This window comes from Oncorhynchus masou, unplaced genomic scaffold (genome assembly GCF_036934945.1).
Source record: "Oncorhynchus masou masou isolate Uvic2021 unplaced genomic scaffold, UVic_Omas_1.1 unplaced_scaffold_3863, whole genome shotgun sequence".
NCBI lineage: Eukaryota > Metazoa > Chordata > Actinopteri > Salmoniformes > Salmonidae > Oncorhynchus > Oncorhynchus masou.
Window position 1 is genome coordinate 3,006 of NW_027010265.1, and position 19,004 is coordinate 22,009.

The following is a 19,004-nucleotide window of genomic DNA, read 5'->3' on the forward strand; positions in this document are numbered from 1 at the left end:
GACGTATTTGTAGGCATATCATTGGAAGATTGACCATAAGAGACCACATTTACCAGGTGTCCGCCCGGTGTCCTGCGCCGGAAATTGATGCGCAAAACTCAGCTGCAAGTATTTTTCCATGGAATTCAGAGAAGAAAGTATGCTTCCATGAACGATATATCAATGAAGAGATATGTGAAAAAAATCTGTTTTTTGTGAAAATGTTGCGTGCTAAATGCTACTCAAAAATGCTAAGCTAGCTTAGCATACTCTTACACAAATTAGTGAATTGCTATGCTTCAAAAGCATATTTTGAAAATCTGAGATGACAGTGTTGTTAAGAAAAGGCTAAGCTTGAGAGTAGGCGCATTATTTTCATTTTATTTGCGATTTTCAGAAATCGTTAACGTTATATTATACTAATGAGCTTGAGGCTATAACTGTATACAGGTTTTTTTCATAGCCAAACGTGAACAAAACGGAGCGATTTGTCCTACACAAATAATATTTTTTTGAAAAACTGAACATTTGCTATCTAACTGAGAGTCTCCTCATTGAAAACATCTGAAGTTCTTCAAAGGTAAATTATTTTATTTGAATTATTTTCTTGTTTTTGTGAAAATGTTGCTGGCTGAATTCTAGGCTTATAGCCATGTTAGCAATCAATACTCTTACACAAATGCTTGTTTAGCTATGGTTGAAAAGCATATTTTGAAAATCTGAGATGACAGTGTTGTTAACAAAAAGTCTAAGCTTGAGAGCAAATATATTTATTTCATTTCATTTGCGATTTTCATGAATAGTTAACGTTGCGTTATGCTAATGAGCTTGAGGCTATAAATAGAATCCTGATCCGGATTGCGCGACGCAACAGGTTATTTTCTTGTTCGATTTCACTGGTGTTACCTAACCAAAAATCAATACTCGAAATAACCACAACTTACGATCAACTATTCTTACCTATATTATAGCCAAATATAGCCCAATGGACGCCGAGCAATTCTGTGGCTGTAGCATCTTTTCAGACGATATTCAGCTCCTTTTTAAGAAATGTATTTGGAACTTTTAGCCACTTTTGAAAAGTAACTCAAAGCTATAATGCATTTCCCTCTAAATGCCACAACCCATTTTCTCTGTCATAATTTGAGGAACGGTGTTGTATAAACGTAAAATGACGCAGTTTTACCTTCAAGTCAGCCTGCCTCTGTAAAATATATATTCCCTATTCAGATTGAGTTCTGCTTTAAATTCTATCGACAAAGTAAAACCAACCAAACTTCTCAACTTTCTATACTCTAACATTTAAACGTACCATGTTCTGTGCAAAAGTTATCGTATGTCAGTCGATTCATAAAAACATATATCATCCTGGTGGCACAACAACTGTATTGTATCTCCCCGTTATTCCCGAAAATTAATCAGGTTTAGGTGACTTTCTCTTCTATGATACATTTATTTAAATATGACTCACATCTCAATACATAATTCCAGCAGATCATTTTGTGCAACATAGCGTATAACATCGAAATTGTCTCGTCATTATTTTGAATGAATTCTTCTTTCAATTCAACCAAAACAACATATTAAAAGTTCAGTTCATATCTTATACAAACACTAGCGACCATATTTTTTCAGGCAAAACATACAAATAGATGAATTACAATCTAAAATCAATTTTAGTCTATTGGTTTCAAAGCTGAGATACGAACCTTGGTGTCCTGCTATTTAAACGATTGAGTTTCCCCGCTAATAATTACATTATTATAATTGTCTGTAGTCGCGAACTCCGGCACCGAGAATTCCCAGAAAATAGTCATAATTTCAACCCTTCCTGACTAATTTAGTAGTATCAGCTTCTATTCAGGGTCTTTTGTCCGAGTCACATTTTGGACGCCTCCCTTCCTTTTCCTTTGATCTCAGCTCCCTTCCTCGTCTCGGCTAACCATATCCTAGCTGTATTTAGCCCCTCTGCCCGTTGTTTATCTGTCTTTTCTCCACTAACCCTATTTATTTGTTTAATCATTGATTAATAACCCCTCTGGCTTCAAAAGCCTGTGGGAATAGCAAAGCTCCCATTATTGATGAATTCCCAAAAATTTGAACATCAATCAAAGAACTCAAATCCCCCAGAATCGAGAATATAGGCTACTGACCTTGCCGCCGACTGGGAAAAGCATTGTTCATTGGATCTAGTCACCGTCCCTGTCCGTCTGGGGTGTACACCGCCTGGTCTTTTTCACCCTCAATTCAGAGGCCAGAAATAACGGGACCCGGCCCGCTCGTGCACAATTCTTTGGCGTACGACCTTCAGATGGCAGAGACGAGAATTTTAGATCAAGCTCGAAGGACCAATTGTTGCAGGAATTAAATTCCTCTGATTTATTACCCAATTAAAATTAAACACTCTGTCAATCCATAAGAATTTGTATGACTCCTATTTGTATAAAATGGACAGAGCCCAGTCTTAAAGTCAATCAGCAGTGTTTATTCACGAGAGCCCATTACCCATTTTACCACAGGTTATAAACTGAAAATGATGTCATTAGTTTGCGTACTACCCAGTCTCATCTCTGCTCCAGTACAATGGCTATATGGTTCTCAAGACTTAGATAATTTATGATCCAAGCCAAGGTCTGCCTGTGTAGATAAGCCTTCTAGCCAGTCTGGCTATAAGTTCAATCATTTCTACCAAGGAACAGACAGTCATTGTTCTAATTCTTGATTATATTTACACACATTATATTCAGTACTAGGATTAAAATGAAAATTCATACATATACAGTAACATAATAGTATTCTGATTAGTCAGTCCTGATTGAAATGTATACATAATTATTCATTATTGATCAAAAAAATTCCCTTAACAACCTACCACCCACCTGGGGACTGAGGGTTATGAGAGAACCCCACATCACTAGCTTCTCTTTATACAACCTGCCATCTACCCACCTGGGGACTGAGGGTTATGAGAGAACCCCACATCACTAGCTTGCATGTTCTGCAGCCTTGTAAAGATAAGGAGGGGATGACTGGGAGGCAGGTTGGCATTTATTGTCATGAATCTTGCCCTGGAGGTAGTTCAGCAAAGAGGCCAATTTTGACTTTGCAGCTGGCATATCTAGAGGAAATCTCGCAGTTCTACTTCCAGGTCAAGATTCATGACAAACATCAACCTGCGACTGGCAGAAGCAATGAAGAATCGATAACGCGTAAGCCATATATAATTGTACAATTTGTTGTTCAACATAAAAGACAACAAATGATCACATTGGTATTTTAACAGTGTTATTGTAAGAGTTTACATGTTTAAACAGAGGATCCATCTAAAACAGTATAAAACAAGATAATAAACAGAGGATCCATCTAAAACAGTATAAAACAAGATGATAAACAGAGGATCCATCTAAAACAGTATAAAACAAGATGATAAACAGAGTATCCATCTAAAACAGTATAAAAATAAGTGCAGTATGTTCTGAGAATGTTACTTTAACGTCAACTCATAACGTCACACTATAACTTCATGGGAGTCTTGTGGAAAGACTGCATGATGTTTTGGGGGATTGAGAGACGTCTTCATCAACATTTGCAGAATATTCCTGTAATATTTTCACCTCTTGTCAGACGCCAACAGTCTAGTCAGCTGCAGACATTCATAAGGAGTTCTAGTAGTTTATTTGCCATTTGCAGGTATAAAAAGCAATACATACATTGTAATTCCTTGTTGGATCTCTCTCACATATAGGACAGTACATACCAGAGGAGGCTGGTGAAGGGAGGATGGCTCATAATAATGTCTGGAACAGAGTGAATGAAATGGAACACATGGAAACCAAGTGTTTGATACCATTCCACTTATTCCCCTCCAGCCATTACAAGCCTGTCCTCCTCAATTAAGGTCCCACCAACCTCCTGTGTTACAAACACAAACAGTAAAATTATCATAAAAAAATGCAAAGTGGTAAAAGATCAGAAAAGGAACCAAAAGGTTCAGTCATGTTCTAATAGTCTGATGAAAACAGTTTAGGTTGATGATATAACAGGCAGATAGAACTGAGCTAGAAGCTGTTCTAGAACCTGTGGTCCAGAAACTGATTTAACAGGCAGATAGAACTGGGATAGAAGCTGTTCTAGAACCTGTGGTCTAGAAACTAATTTAGCAGGCAGATAGAACTAGGATAGAAGCTGTTCTAGAACCTGTGGTCTAGAAACTGATTTAACAGGCAGATAGAACTGGGATAGAAGCTGTTCTAGAACCTGTGGTCTAGAAACTGATTTAACAGGCAGATAGAACTGGGATAGAAGCTGTTCTAGAACCTGTGGTCTAGAAACTGATTTAACAAGCAGATAGAACTGGGATAGAAGATGTTCTAGAACCTGTGGTCCAGAAACTGATTTAACAGGCAGATAGAACTGGGATAGAAACTGTTCTAGAACCTGTGATCCAGAAACTGATTTAACAGGCAGATAGAACTGGGATAGAAACTGTGGTCCAGAAACTGAATTAACAGGCAGATAGAACTGGGATAGATGCTGTTCTAGAATCTGTGGTCCAGAAAATGATTTAACAGGCAGATAGAACTGGGATAGAAGCTGTTCTAGAACCTGAGATCCAGAAACTGATTTAACAGGCAGATAGAACTGGGATAGATGCTGTTCTAGAACCTGTGGTCCAGAAACTGATTTAACAGGCAGATAGAACTGGGATAGAAACTGTTCTAGAACCTGGGATCCAGAAACTGCCTAGCAACCACTGGTCCTAGACTGGTGCCTGAACGGCATATGTTTTTGAAAACGCCTATATGTGTGTGTGTGTGTGTGTGTGTGTGTGTGTGTCCAGTCTGAGTGTGTGTACAGTGTATGTGTGTCCACTATGTGTGTGTGTGAGTGTCAGTGTGTGTCAGTGTGTGTGTGTGTGTGTGTGTGTGTGTGTGTGTGTGTGTGTGTGTGTGTGTGTGTGTGTGTGTGTGTGTGTGTGTGTGTGTGTGTGTGTGTGTGTATGTGTGCACTAGAGCGTGTGTATCCCCAATATGTGTGTGTGTCCAATGTGTGTATCCAGTGTGTGTTTGTGTGTGCATGTGTCCAATGTGTGTGTGTGTGTGTGTGTTTGTGTCCAAAGTGTGTCTGTGTGTGTGTGTGTGTGTGTGTGTGTGTGTGTGTGTGTGTGTGTGTGTGTGTGTGTGTGTGTGTGTGTGTGTGTGTGTGTGTGTGTGTGTGTGTGTTTGTGTGTATGTGTTTGTATCCAAAGTGTGTGTGTGTGTGTCTGTGTCCAGTGTGTGTGTGTCCAGTGTGTGTCCGTCCAGTGTGTGTGTGTCTGTGTGTGAGTGTGTCAGTGTGTGTGTGTGCATCACTGGCACAGGGACACTGAGGAGTCCCAAATCCCAAAGGAATCATCATAAACCCTAAACCCTGGATAGAGTGGCTCAGTGAATGTGGAGGTGAATGTGATCAGGTGGGTCAGTGTGTCAGAGGAGGCTCTGTAGAAGGACAGAGTGCCGGCTGGCCAGTCCAGATACACTCCTACTCTCTGGGAGCTGGAGGAGGGAACGTCTATAGTAGTGAGATTATTATTGTGCCAGACTCTGTAACTGTTGTCAGAGCAGAACAGACACCAGGACTTGTCATTCCATCCAAGCCAACAGTCCTTAACCCCTCCTCTCCTGCTGATTCCTTTATATGTCACTCCTATTCTCGCCCCTCTTCCACTCCACTCTACCTCCCAGTAACAGCGCCCAGTCAGACCCTCTCTACACAGCACCTGTCCACAGCCATCAAATCTCTCTGGGTGATCAGGATACGGCTGCTCCTCTGTCCTCCATGTCACCTTTCTGTTCTCCTCAGACAGAGAGAGGTGTCTGTCTACTGTGTTTTGGTCCAGTGTGAGATCACAGACATCTGATGGATGAAACCAGACACAATATTAGAAATCATCATCATTCACATTAGAATGTTAACTCACTTTTCACTAATTTATTTAATGTAGATGTTTCTAGGTATCAAAAGGAGAAGTTAAGGTAACTTGAGACTTGTTGAATGATCATATGTTATACTTTATGGTGATATAAAACACACTTATTCCCATTAATTACACACACACACACACACACACACACACACACACACACACACACACACACACACACACACACACACACACACACACACACACACACACACACACACACACACACACATGTATGCAACAAAAACACAAACACACATTTCTAATGTAACACGAACACGCCACACACACACAGACACAAACATTGTCAAAGCAACTCTTTGTAAACGTTGGTGTCCCTGATTTCTGCTTCTGTAGAACTACAGCTGATATTTAATATGACCAAGTAAGTAATGAAGGTGTTCTTTGACTTTAACTTAACTTGAATTAAGACTTATTCTTAGTCATATTAATCACAGCAGTCAAAACTCACATTTTCTAAGTCCAGGTTTCATTCTGTTCTCTCCACCATGTTCCACACTGTAGCGGTAAGCAGAAGAACAGACAGTCATTGAGGGATACACATGAACACACACACACACACACACACACGCACGCACGCACGCACACACGCACGGTCAAGCGTGACACGCGGCACACACGGTCAGTGTCCAGTGTGTGTGTGTGTGTCCAGTGTGTGTGTGTGTCCAGTGTGTGTGTGTATATGTCCAGTGTGTGTGTGTCCAGTGTGTGTGTGTGTATATGTCCAGTGTGTGTGTGTGTGTGTCCAGTGTGTGTGTGTGTGTCCAGTGTGTGTTTCACATTGGACACACATACATAGGAACAGTCAGCATATAACAAATGCATAACATACATAACAAACAGTCAGCATATAACTTTGTCCAAGTGTTGGTCAGAATGTTTGTCTTAACAAGCCTGATAAGTCCAACATGTCTGATATGAACATTGACATAAACCCTCTACATACTTGAGTTTCTCCAGTCTGCAGTGTGGATCCTCCAGTCCAGCAGAGAGCAGTCTGACTCCTGAGTCTCCTGGGTGATTGTAGCTCAGGTCCAGCTCTCTCAGGTGTGAGGGTTTGACCTCAGAGCTGAGACCAGAGAAGCACAGCCTTCCTCTGTGACTAGACAGCCTGACAGCCTGCAAAGAGTCAAATCATATTAAAATCACACTGCTTTCTTTGGTGGTGAAAATTGTGGCAGTATATTTTTTCTAAATGTTCAGTTACATCAGTGTCCTGACAGCTGTCATATCTATTCATAAATGAATGTATCATTATTATAAATGATCAAAGTATTGCTTGTAGAGAGAGAAATGTATAGTACAATTATTTGAGTAGACTGACCAAAACAGTTTAAAAAGCAGTATCAGTCAAAAGACAGACAGTGAGGTATCAGATTTAGATTGTATTGAGTATACAGTCCACAACATATCTATTTTGACAGTGAAGCTAACATTTTAAATGTGTCTTTGTACTCCAACATTTTGGATTTGAGATCAAATGTTTCATATGAGGTGACAGTATATAATGTCACATTTTATTTTAGGGTATTTTAATACATATCTGTTTCACCATTTAGAAAAATAAAAGCACATTATGTATCTAGTCCCCCATTTGATGAAGTCATAAGTATTCTGACCAATTAACTCATAGTGTATTAAAGTAGTCAACAGTTTAGTATTTGGTCCCATATTCATTGAACGTAATGACGACATCAAGTCTGTGACGCCATGACTGAGAAAGATCATGAATAATAATGAGTGAGAAAGTTACAGAGGCTACAACAAAACATACTAACCTCACCATCACCAATAACAGAGGCTACAACAAAACAGACTAACCTCTCACCATTACCAATAACAGAGGCTACAACAAAACAGACTAACCTCTCACCATTACCAATAACAGAGGCTACAACAAAACATACTAACCTCTCACCATTACCAATAACAGAGGCTACAACAAAACAGACTAACCTCTCACCATTACCAATAACAGAGGCTACAACAAAACATACTAACCTCTCACCATTACCAATAACAGAGGCTACAACAAAACAGACTAACCTCTCACCATTACCAATAACAGAGGCTACAACAAAACATACTAACCTCTCACCATTACCAATAACAGAGGCTACAACAAAACATGCAAACCTCTCACCATTACCAATAACAGAGGCTACAACAAAACATGCTAACCTCTCACCATTACCAATAACAGAGACTACAACAAAACATGCTAACCTCTCACCATTACCAATAACAGAGGATACAACAAAACATACTAACCTCTCACCATTACCAATAACAGAGGCTACAACAAAACATGCAAACCTCTCACCATTAACCTCAAATAAAAGGTGACATTCTGCACTGTCGCCTAATATGAAACATTATATCTCAAATCCAAAATGCTGGAGCACCAAATTTAAAACTGTAAGCTTCACTGTCCAAACACATATGTTGTGGACTATGTGTGTCTGGTAAACACATGTGGATCTGGTGAACAGTTATCACTTGTTGACCAACTACAGGAATACTGACCTCAGAGTCTCCAGTTTACAGTGGGGATTCCCAGTCCAGCAGAGAGCAGCTTCACTCCTGAATCCTTCAGGTCATTGTTACTCAGATCCAGCTCTCTCAGGTGTGAGGGGTTTGACTCCAGAGCTGAGACCAGAGAAGCACAGCCTTCCTCTGTGACTCCACAGCCTGACAGCCTGACAAAGAGATCATCATGACTTCACAAACACACTGTTCATTTAACACCAGTAGTGTAGAAGGACAATGGGAGATGCATTTGGTTTATTCTCTCAAACAGCATATATATTCATGTTCCATCTCCTAGAATTGTACGATCATAATGTTGTACTAATGTGAAAATCAATTAACTGACATAAAATGTTAATCAATAATACATATTTATCTCTAAACTAAATATTTCTTCCTGATGATTAGTTCTTATATGCCATTTTATTTACTCACAGAACAGCTCTGGAGGCTTTGACCACTGGCAGCAGCCTCAGAAGACCTTCCTCTGATCTGGAGTATTTCTTCAGGTCAAGCACATCCAGCTCCTTTTCTGAAGTCAGCAACACAAAGACCAGAGCTGACCACTGTGCAGGTGACAGTTTGGCTTCTGAGAGACTTCCTGATCTCAGGTAGCTTTGGATCTCCTCCACTAGAGAATGGTCATTCAGTTCATTCAGACAGTGGAACAGATTGATGCTCCTCTCTGGAGAGAGATTCTCCCTGATCTTCTCCTTGATGTAGTTGACTGTTTCTTCATGGCTCTGTGAGCTGCTTCTTGTCCTTGTCAGTAGACCTCGTAAGTGCTTCTGATTGGACTCCAGTGAGAGACCCAGAAGGAAGCGGAGGAAAAGGTCCAGGTTGCCTGTCTCACTTTGTAAGGCTTTATCCACAGCACTCTTTTAGACAGTAAATTTAGGCTTCTGTCTTTTCCTCACAGAAGGTTTCCAGGACGTTGTTTTCAGTTTGTCCATTAGATTCTCATTGTTGTTGATGAATGAGAGAAACACATATACAGCAGCCAGAAACTCCTGAATGCTCAGATGCACGAAGCAGTACACCTTGTCCTGGTACAGCCCACATTCCTCTTTAAAGAGCTGTGTGCACAATCCTGAGTACACTGAGGCTTCATTGACATCAATGCCAGCCTCTTTCAGGTCTTCTTCATAGAAAATCAGATTGCCATTCACAAGCTGTTGAAAAGCCAGTTTTCCAAGTGACAGAAGGCTCTCTTTATTCCAGTGTGGACCTGTCTCTTCTTTCCCAAGATACTTTTCATTCTTCTGTTTGGTATGAAACACCACAAGGTGTGTGTACATCTCAGTCAGAGTCTTGGGTATCTCTTCTCTCTTATGTTTAAGTATGTCTTCAAGGACTGTTGCAGAAATCCAACAGAAGACTGGAATGTGGCACATGATGTGGAGGCTCCTTGATGTCTTTATGTGTGAGATGATTCTGTTGGCCAGGTCCTCATCACTGAATCTCTTCCTGAAGTACTCCTCCTTCTGTGGGTCACTGAACCCTCGTACCTCTGTCACCTGGTCAACACACCCTGAAGGGATCTTATTGGCTGCTGCAGGTCGGGTAGTTATCCAGAGGAGAGCAGAGGGAAGCAGATTTCCCTTGATGAGATTTGTCAGCAGAACATCCACTGAAGTTGACTCTGTGACGTCACAACAGATCTTGTTCTTCTGGAAGTCTAGGGGCAGTCGGCACTCATCCAGACCATCAAAGATGAACAGAACTTTGTACTTGTTGTAGTTGGAGATTCTTGAATCTTTAGTTTCAATTGAGAAGTGATTGAGAAGTTCAATGAAAGTGTGTTTGTCCTCTTTCATCAAATTCAGCTCCCCGAAAAGGGAATGAAAATACAAATTGGACATCCTGATTTGCTTTTCCTTCAGCCCAGTCCAGAATGAACTTCTGCACAGAGACTGTTTTTCCAATGCCAGCGACTCCCTTTGTCAGCACAGTTCTGATAGGTTTGTCTTGTCCAGTTAAGGGTTTGAAGATGTCGTTACATTTGATTGCAGTCTCTGGTCTTGCTTGTTTCCTGGTTGTGGTCTCAATCTGTCTCAGCTCATGTTCATTATTGACCTCTCCTGTTCCACCCTCTGTGATGTAGAGCTCTGTGTAGATCTTATTGAGAAGTGTTGGGTTTCCTTGTTTAGCGATCCCCTCAAATACACATTGAAACTTCTTCTTTAGATTAGATTTGAGTTCACGTTGGCAAATCACAGCAAGCTCATCTGAATGAAGAAATAACACAGAGGATTTTAATATAACGTCTGTTTTAATAACTATCAATGTTTTCATAATCCATTCCAGACTGGTGTTATTATTATTGTTATTATTATATTATTATTGATATTATTGATGGTATTATTAACATTCTCTCTCTCTCTCTAAATGAATCAGTACAACACATCCCTGCTGCTACTTGATGAGGACACTCGGTGTTGTGTTAAGGTTGTTACAATATCATTGAGTTCACAGCTACTTTAACTGTACTTTAGCTACAGCTTTTAAATGTTATAAAACATCATTCAACATGAGGTAGACAGATCTTACATTTCTCCAGTGTGTCAGCAAGCTCCTTCTGGTTCATTTTCCTCAGGATGTGCAGTGTGATCTTCAGAGCCCCCTCTCTGGCACTGCTCTCCTGCTTCTCATCTTCAGCATCCACCACTTCCTTATCCTGATTCTGACTCTCAAAGCCTTCTGGGAGTTCTGGACAAAGATTCCTCTTGAACAGCTTCAGCTCGTTCTTCACAAATGTCATAATTTTCTCTTCAAGCAACTGAAATAAATCAAGTAAATATGTTAAGCAAGAGACTAAATGCTTTCTCATTAACACATTAATGAATGATTGACAGATCAACTTTACTTGAAGTAAACAAAAACAAATGTACATAACAGGACCACATACACTGAATATGGAGGCCAGGTCTGTTTCATGACTTTGGGAAGACTGACCACTGAGAATCTCTGACTCTGATCTCTCCTGTTGGTTTCTGTGGACAAAACATGAGATTACATCTCCTCATCCAGGGAGTACACACACACACACACACACACACACACACACACACACACACACACACACACACACACACACACACACACACACACACACACACACACACACACACACACACACACACACACACACACACACACACACACACACACAGGTAGGGAATGTTGTGTTTGTTTAATATTGTTTTAGGACTATGAAAATGGACAAAATGATTAGCCTATGGATAATGAAAACAACAAAAAAGAAATGTGAAAATGGGAGAGGAGAAATTACTAGAGACAGTGTTGTTTAACTCACTGACCAGGACCCATGAGTTCTTCTTACCTTTGTTCAGTAGAAAAGTCTCCCTCTCTAAAGTATATAAGAGCATCCATAGACCGGTCACTCTTCATGGACACACAGCTGGGTACAGAGGAGGCTGGTCTCTCCTGCTTGATTGGTCTTCAACACAACATCGACAAACATTACATCTCTCATCTCCTCTGAGCTCAGATGGAGAAACATAAGAAGAGTTTTATACCAAAACGCCATATATCACTTTGCAGAAATGTTTGCAAATTAGCTTTGGTATATCAGACACTACAGTTGATGTGCAATGAGAAAGTCATTCTGCTTTGAAAGATGATAAACTTGTAACGTCACTTTTGAGCAAATGTCCTTTGAATATTTTGGTACCTGCTGCAGAGCTCTTCTTTGTCTACAGGGCTTTACTTTGGCGGATAATGTCTCCCATCTAAATAAATTGTTTTTATAAAAAAAAATATATATATATACAGTGCCTTGCGAAAGTATTCGGCCCCCTTGAACCTTGCGACCTTTTGCCACATTTCAAGCTTCAAACATAAAGATATAAAACTGTATGTTTTTGTGAAGAATCAACAACAAGCGGGACACAGTCATGAAGTGGAACGACATTTATTGATATTTCAAACTTTTTAACAAATCAAAAACTGAAAAATTGGGCGTGCAAAATTATTCAGCCCCCTTAAGTTAATACTTTGTAGCGCCACCTTTTGCTTTGATTACAGCTGTAAGTCGCTTGGGGTATGTCTCTATCAGTTTTGCACATCGAGAGACTGAAATTTTTTCCCATTCCTCCTTGCAAAACAGCTCGACCTCAGTGAGTTTGGATGGAGAGCATTTGTGAACAGCAGTTTTCAGTTCTTTCCACAGATTCTCGATTGGATTCAGGTCTGGACTTTGACTTGGTCATTCTAACACCTGGATATGTTTATTTTTGAACCATTCCATTGTAGATTTTGCTTTATGTTTTGGATCATTGTCTTGTTGGAAGACAAATCTCCGTCCCAGTCTCAGGTCTTTTGCAAACTCCATCAGGTTATCTTCCAGAATGGTCCTGTATTTGGCTCCATCCATCTTCCCATCAATTTTAACAATCTTCCCTGTCCCTGCTGAAGAAAAGCAGGCCTAAACCATGATGCTGCCACCACCATGCTTGACAGTGGGTATGGTGTGTTCAGGGTGATGAGCTGTGTTGCTTTTACGCCAAACATAACGTTTTGCATTGTTGCCAAAAAGTTCAATTTTGGTTTCATCTGACCAGAGAACCTTCTTCCACATGTTTGGTGTCTCCCAGGTGGCTTGTGGCAAACTTTAAACGACACTTTTTATGGATATCTTTAAGAAATGGCTTTCTTCTTGCCACTCTTCCATAAAGGCCAGATTTGTGCAATATGCGACTGATTGTTGTCCTATGGACAGAGTCTCCCACCTCAGCTGTAGATCTCTGCAGTTCATCCAGAGTGATCATGGGCCTCTTGGCTGCATCTCTGATCAATCTTCTCCTTGTATGAGCTGAAAGTTTAGAGGGACGGCCAGGTCTTGGTAGATTTGCAGTGGTCTGATACTCCTTCCATTTCAATATTATCGCTTGCACAGTGCTCCTTGGGATGTTTAAAGCTTGGGAAATCTTTTTGTATCCAAATCCGGCTTTAAACTTCTTCACAACAGTATCTCGGACCTGCCTGGTGTGTTCCTTGTTCTTCATAATACTCTCTGCATTTTTAACGGACCTCTGAGACTATCACAGTGCAGGTGCATTTATACGGAGACTTGATTACACACAGGTGGATTATATTTATCGTCATTAGTCATTTAGGTCAACATTGGATCATTCAGAGATCCTCACTGAACTTCTGGAGAGAGTTTGCTGCACTGAAAGTAAAGGGGCTGAATAATTTTGCACGCCCAATTTTTCAGTTTTTGATTTGCTAAAAAAGTTTGAAATATCCAATAAATGTCGTTGTACTTCATGATTGTGTCCCACTTGTTGTGGATTCTTCACAAAAAAATACAGTTTTATATCTTTATGTTTGAAGCCTGAAATGTGGCAAAAGGTCGCAAAGTTCAAGGGGGCCGAATACTTTCGCAAGGCACTGTATATACTGTATACTCAGACACTACCTGACCTCCTATAAAGGGTTCTATATATATTCTATATATACTGTATACTCAGACAGGCTAACCTCATATAAAGGGTTCTATATATATTATATATATACTGTATACTCAGACACTACCTAACCTCCTATAAAGGGTTCTATATATATTCTATATATACTGTATACTCAGACACTACCTGACCTCCTATAAAGGGTTCTATATATATTCTATATATACTGTATACTCAGACAGGCTAACCTCCTATAAAGGGTTCTATATATATTCTATATATACTGTATACTCAGACAGGCTATCCTCCTATAAAGGGTTCTATATATATTCTATATATATACTGTATACTCAGACACTTCCTAACCTCCTATAAAGGGTTCTATATATATTCTATATATACTGTATACTTAGACACTTCCCCACTCCTATAAAGGGTTCTATAAATATTCAATATATACTGTATACTCAGACACTTCCTAACCTCCGTTAAATGGTTGAGTTTATTTTTATTTTTACAGGGACAGTGCACATTAATCAACTTTTCAGTAAAAGTGCCGGTTTTAGCCAGCCGGCTAATTTTCAACCGCAGTCCCTGGGCAGGTTATTGAAAACAATTACAATATAGACAATAGCAACATAGAACAAGCAAGACATAGCAACATAGGACAAGCAAGACGTAGCATACAGACAGAGCAACATAGAGCAAAAAGCAGCAAGACAAAATTCATAAAAGCAACAAAGTGTTTCCACACCTCACAAGCTGCAGACAACAGATAACATGGAAAGCGGCAACACACAGCTAGGGACCATGTTCACAAATCTGATTGACCTTTAGCCATGTCTTCAAGCATTTTGTGAAAGTGTGATATGTGGTGCAGTTATGTGTGTCTGATGGCAGTGTATTCCAGACATGGGAAGCTCTCACAGAGAATGCAGATTTACTAAAGGTCCTTTTCCTTAGGGGAACTATACAGTCACCTCTCATGGCAGACCTTGTGGATCTGCTGCCATATGTCTTGGTTTTCTGTTTAACAAAAATATTGAGTGGAGGGGAGCCAGGCCATTAAGGATCTTGAATACAAGACATGCGTCGGTGTATTGCACAAGATTTTCCCAACTCAAGAGCTCATGCTTTCTAAGGATGTGACAATGATGATGGCTATTGGGCTTCCTATCAAGCACTTTGAGAGCCTGTTTGTAGACAGACTGAATAGGTTTTAAAGTTGTACAGCAAGCTTGGGCCCAACTAGTCAAGCAGTATGTTAAGTGGGGGAGTATCATAGAGTTGAAGTACAGTTTTGCTACCTCTGTAGTCAAACAATTTCGTATAAATCGGAAATTAGCTAGGTTGAATTTAGTTATTTGAATTACCTTTTTCACATGCTTTTTAAAAGAGAGGTTGGAATCAAGTATGATGCCAAGGTACTTAAAATCGGATACCACCTGGAGCTTCTCCCTTGACACATAGACATCTGGCTCAGTAGCATCTGTTGCCCTCTTTGTGAAGAACATGCAAACAGTCTTTTTCACATTGAGATGCAAACACGAGTCACTGAGCCACTTTGTAACCTGGACCATTACAGTAGTGAGTTCTTGTGCAGCTTGTTGTTTGCTCTTTGCATGCACATATATCCTGTATCATCTGCATACATTTGAACTTCAGACCCAGTACAGACAGAAGGCAGATCATTAATGTACAGGCTGAACAGGAGGGGCCCCAGTATTGAACATTGGGGCACGCCCACATCATAGCTATGATAGGACGACAGCTCATTGCTCACTCTGACACACTGAGTTCTGCCTTCAAGGTATGATTTCATCCATCTCAAGGCATCAGGGGAAAAGTTGAACTTTGACAATTTTGTGATGAGAATCTCATGGTTAACAGTATCAAGAGCCTTCCTTAGGTCCAGAAACACAGCCCCAACAGCACCCCCTTTGTCCATCTTGGACTTCACATTTTCCAGAAGAAAGCAGTTGGCCGTTTCTGTGGAGTGTTTCGCTCTGAAGCCAAACTGCATGGAGTGTAATGTGAAGGGGCTGTTGTTGAGGTGGGCAATCAGTTGTTCTGCTACACACTTTACAACAACCTTTGACACCACAGGTAGTATACTAATGGGCCTGTAGTTACTCACGTCAGCAGGGTCGCCTGATTTAAAGATGTCCGTTATTATGGCCGTTTTGTTTAGTTTCGATTAGGGGCAGTTCGGTAGCGCAATTAACAATCCCTCCCGCCTGCACTGGATGCGGGGAACTAATTAAAATAGCTTGCGTACCAGAAGCAGAGTCAGGGTTCTATATATACTGTATTCTCAGACACTTCCTAACCTCCAATAAAGGGTTCTATATATATTCTATATATACTGTATACTCAGACAGGCTAACCTCCTATAAAGGGTTCTATATATATTCTATATATACTGTATACTCAGACAGGCTAACCTCCTATAAAGGGTTCTATATATATTCTATATATACTGTATACTCAGACACGCTAACCTCCTATAAAGGGTTCTATATATATTCTATATATACTGTATACTCAGACAGGCTAACCTCCTATAAAGGGTTCTATATATATTCTATATATACTGTATACTCAGACACGCTAACCTCCTATAAAGGGTTCTATATATATTCTATATATACTGTATACTCATACACTTCCTAACCTCCTATAAAGGGTTCTATGATGAACTTCAGTGGTTCTGTATATTGTAGGAAGATAGAACCCTTTTGGTTTCAACAGGAGTGAAGAGTGTGTTGATATCACGGATATATTGTCAGTATTCAGCTTGTAACAACGATCAGAATAAAAACTAGAAAGTTATGCCTGCCAACACATTAGATAATAATTAAGAGGCTAAATTATTGTGTCATGCTAAAATTTTATAGAGGTGTGTGTGTGTGTGTGTGTGTGTGTGTGTGTGTGTGTGTGTGTGTGTGTGTGTGTGTGTGTGTGTGTGTGTGTGTGTGTGTGTGTGTGTGTGTGTGTGTGCGTGTGTGTGTGTGTGTGTGTGTGTGTGTGTGTGTGTGTGTGTGTGTGTGTGTGTGTGTGTGTGCTGGTGAGACAACCACATATCACAGTCTAATATACAGGATACAAACATTTCATTACAGCTAAATCGCGTTTTGAAAAACAAAAATTCATACAAAAAAACTATGAATTAAAATCTTAGAACAACAATATTTTACAGACAAGGTTCCCCTGAGCAATACTGTCTGATAAATAACAAATGTGAAACAATGGTGGAAACACGTTTTAGAAACAAACAACATTGTAATCTCACCTCTTAGCTTTGGTGTCATGTTCCCCAGAGAGTCTCGTTTTAGAGGCAGGGCCCCCCTCCTCTCTCTCCCCAGAGAGACTCATTTTAGAGAACTGTCCCCTAAACAGAGATCCAACATGGTTGTTGTGGTTAACACAGTAACAACTAAACAGAGATCCAACATGGTTGTTGTGGTTAACACAGTGACAACTAAACAGAGATCCAGCATGGTTGTTGTGGTTAACACAGTGACAACTAAACAGAGATCCAGTATGTTGGTTATGGTTAACACAGTGACAACTAAACAGAGATCCAACATGTTGGTTGTGGTTAACACAGTGACCCCTAAACAGAGATCCAACATGTTGGTTGTGGTTAACACAGTGACAACTAAACAGAGATCCAGTATGTTGGTTATGGTTAACACAGTGACAACTAAACAGAGATACAACATGCTGGTTGTGGTTAACACAGTGACAACTAAACAGAGATCCAGTATGTTGGTTATGGTTAACACAGTGACAACTAAACAGAGATCCAACATGTTGGTTGTGGTTAACACAGTGACCCCTAAACAGAGATCCAACATGTTGGTTGTGGTTAACACAGTGACAAATAAACAGAGATCCAACATGTTGGTTGTGGTTAACACAGTGACAACTAAACAGAGATCCAACATGTTGGTTGTGGTTAACACAGTGACAACTAAACAGAGATCCAACATGTTGGTTGTGGTTAACACAGTGACAACTAAACAGAGATCCAACATGTTGGTTGTGGTTAACACAGTGACAACTAAACAGAGATCCAACACACTGACAACTAATTATTGAAGGTCAATTGTTCTATTTTATTAATTATCTCTTGGACATGTAGTTGTGATTGATATTGTTCACCTTTTCTCCATGTCGTGGAACTAATAACAATAATATAATAATAACAATATACTGTTAATACAAATATTAATAATAACAATATAACATATATAATAATGTAATATTAATAATAATAATGTCTCTTTCTCTTTTCTCTTTCCCATTCTAGTGTGTTGCTTTGTTCAACAGGTATGATATTATGATGCTGTTACTGAATTCAGTTCATAATATCGATGTTAAGAATAGTCTGTTCAGTGGTTTCATACCAAATTACACAGGAAGCAGGAGCTCATTGGAATTTAGAAAACAACACATGTTCTGATATTATGAAAGACGACTTACAATTTCTACATAAAAAATATACAAACTGTAAAATAACCGCGAGACACGAATATATGAACAACATGTTATTGAATTTGACTTGCCTACACCCAGTTAGCGCCATTTTGTATGATTGCACTGTCACGTAGCTGTCCCAGGTGAAATGGACTGTTAGATCTGAGTGTTTTACTGTCATTCACTATACTAAAATAACACTGGACATTTAATGTCTCTACACACTTTACAATAATCCCTGGGAAGATTCTTACCTTGTAGCCTGAATTCACAACCAGAACATGTCAAGTCATTGAGATATTTTCCGTTGTGCTGAGAGATCACCTTCTTGTTCACAAGTGTCTCTGTATCTATGTTCTAGGTTCAGTTGATCTTTGGATGCAATAATATCTGGTCAAAGTCTAGTGACACAACACCATAGTATATCATAACCATAACAGCAGTTTAACCTTTGGCCAGTAAAGGCCATGGCATATTATAACATGTAGAATCATTATGATGATCCAGGTTCAACATATCTCTAACTTTGAAGTATGCAATGGGGTCCCACATTATTGACCCTCAAACCAACTCTTAGTTTCCTGATTCAGATCTGTCTA

The 19,004-nt window shown here is 39.7% G+C and overlaps 1 pseudogene; it reads right to left on the reverse strand.

Moving 5' to 3' along the window:
- Positions 1-5,281: 5,281 nt before the first annotated feature.
- LOC135534717 (NLR family CARD domain-containing protein 3-like) lies at positions 5,282-18,767 on the reverse strand (annotated as a pseudogene).
- Positions 18,768-19,004: the final 237 nt, after the last annotated feature.